The sequence below is a fragment of the Wolffia australiana genome, chromosome 11, assembly GCF_029677425.1.
Source record: "Wolffia australiana isolate 7733 chromosome 11, ASM2967742v1".
Classification (NCBI taxonomy): domain Eukaryota; kingdom Viridiplantae; phylum Streptophyta; class Magnoliopsida; order Alismatales; family Araceae; genus Wolffia; species Wolffia australiana.
In genome coordinates, this window is record NC_135845.1 from 10,734,823 (window position 1) to 10,737,712 (window position 2,890).

Sequence of the window (2,890 nt, forward strand, 5' to 3'; positions counted from 1 at the left end):
ATAGTAGTGGGCGCCAATGATGTGTAATTTGGCGCCAATAGTCTAGAGATGTCTCACTATGGAAAAAAGGATGCTCCATTGTCTCAGCCTGGGGAGATGTAGAGCAACAATGACAACACAGACTGAGGACTAATACGAGTAACCCGATCATCAGACAAGAGGCTACGATGTAGGAGTCTCTAGAGGAAAAAGAGACATGAGTGATGATCGCCGGATGCCACATGGGGTAACCCCAATGCTGGATAGGGGATTTCATGCAAAAAATGCTTCCACGAAGATCAATAGGCAAAGGTAAGCGTCCAAATAGGACGGTCATGAGTGGTCCCGATGAGAGTACTTCGAGCGTGGGATAACATGTCTAAGGGGAGGCTATGCTGTTCCCAAAGGTGGCGCATGTTGCACGTCGCAGCTGTGCAACAATCAATCTGGCGGTGATAGCGTCAACGCAATGACACTAGAAGTGCCACCACCGTCATCCGAAGTCAACACCACTGCTAAGGACACGCCGCCATCATCACCGGACCAAGTCAACATGCCAGCATGAGGCACATCTCCACCCACGCACGCCCCTTCACGCGTCCTGACACGTCGCCAAAGATAGATCAAGAACTGCCCCCTGACGTGACTCGAAACCACGTCGCTCATCTTTATTTTTATTAACTGTATTTTCTCTTTCCTCCAAGGCCTATATGTATAGGCCAATGTACCAAGAAACAGTTAGGAAAGTCATAATTCAAGAATTGAGTTTTTGTTAACTCTTTTTGGAGGACTTGCCCTAGACTCTCCTTCTCCTTTAGATCGCCGCTGCCGTCGCCGCCAACATCTCCGCCGCCGGTTACCTCCCATCCCTCTCTTTCTCTCTTCCTTTCCTTCCCTCTTTCTTTCCTTCGCTCTCTCCCGCCAGCACCAGGACACCCAGTGTCGGCTGCCCCTCTCAGGCCGCCCGCGCCAAGCACCCAGCGCCGACCGCCTGCTCAGGGCTGCCTGCGCCTAACGCCCAACGTCGGCGCCCCACTCAGGGCCACCAGCGCAAGTCGCCCAGCGCCGGTCGCCCCTCTTAGGGGAACCTGCACCAAGCGCCCAGCGCCGGCCGCCCCACTCAGGGCCGCCCGTGCCCAAGCACCCAGCGCTGGCCGCCCCGCCTAGGGCCACCAACGCACGTCAGTTCGCCCCCTTGTTCAAGTGTCCTCACCGTCGAGCAGCTCGGGCTAGCTCAATCAATTCATTGCCAGGGCAGCTCAACGCCCGGAACGTCCAAATATTTTTTCCAGTGGGCCTTACAATGCCCGGATCGCCTAGTCACATCACGACCTGAATTTATCGCAGCCTCATCACGCACTCTGGTGCCGAGGAATGCCCGAACCCTTTGGTGTCGCGTGTTCTTCGTCCATTGTGCCACGAGGATTCTTCCACCGCCGTCAGATTTGATTTGAATTTCTTGAAGTTACCACAAGTGCTTCCTTGCATGAGATTTCCAACGGACATGAATTCGTATTATTGGATTTGGTGCTTCAGCATCGTCGCTGTGGTTGAAGACAATACTCCCGCCCTCAACGAGGAACGGGGCTGCACTACCATCATTTCGTCGGTTTTAAGTTTTCGAATTTGATCATGTGGATTTTTCGGTCTGTTTTATCCCTCTATCCAAACCCACCCTGCATCCTCCTCCCTTCGTTGTCATTCCCGTCCCCCCCTAGTCGTCAGCTCCCCTAGTTGTCCTACATCATAGTTGTAGTTGATGGGGTGCAAAATAGTGTTGGTGGGCTAAAGGCTCATCGCGAAGCCATGTATTATACTAGGCGCTTATCATACCCTGACCGACATGAAAACGGGTAACATTGGCTATCTCTAGCTAGTGGCACTGCCAAGGCCACCACCTGCAAGGGCCTCGGATATCCAACTCTCTACAAGCCCAGTTGCCATACTTGGCCGACATGAAATGCCCCAACTGGGAGTTTGTGGTACGCATATGCGACACGAGCTTCTTCTAAAGCATATATTGGACGTCTTGAAGGTCTCTGATCCCTAGACCCCCCTCATTCATCGATCGACAAGCTTTCTCCAAAGAAACTCAATGGTGGGGATGCTCTCCCTTGAGGTGACTGGACCATAAGAAACGTGCGCACAGTCGCTCCACCGAGTGGAGGACTGTGAGTGATAGTGTGTGGAATACAAGGTTATGTAGTGGGATGCTTATGAGGACATGTCAAATAAGTTGGATGCATTCCCTAGGGGAGAGAAAATAAAGTTTCCATCCATCTAGTTTCTTTTGCAACTTGGCCAGCAAAGCATCAAAATAATGATGCGTAGCGGGTCCAAGAAAGATAGGGCATCCGAGATAATCAAAAGGGAGGCATCCTCACGAGTATTAGGTATATTGTTGTATAATGTGAGACCGCTTTGCAATGGTGGATGGACCAACCATAAAGCTGCTCTTCAAGGCATTGAGGAGCTGGCTAGAAGCCCGCTTGTACGTAGTGAGGACACTCATTAGTTCCTTAATGGATTTTTTAGATCCTTCAAGAAAAAAATGGCATCATCAGCAAACAAAGAGTGTGAGAGGATAGGGCATCCCTTTTTCGTAAAATATGGTTGGATGAGTAATAAGCTAAAAATTGATGTGTAAATACATCATCATTTTTGGGCTTTTACACTTATGCAATGAAATTTATAAATACCCTTAATCACTAAATATTGTGTATAGAAAAAGCAATGGGTCAAACCACAGGGAGGCACCAAGCAAGAATTTTAATCTGATTTTAAATAATTTTATTCAAGTGAATGAATTTTGCACTTAATAGACTTTAGTTATGTTTATAATTAATCAAAATTAAGTAGAAACTAAATTTTGATTTTAATATTTTGGTCAAGGCACTCAAGATAGAATAAT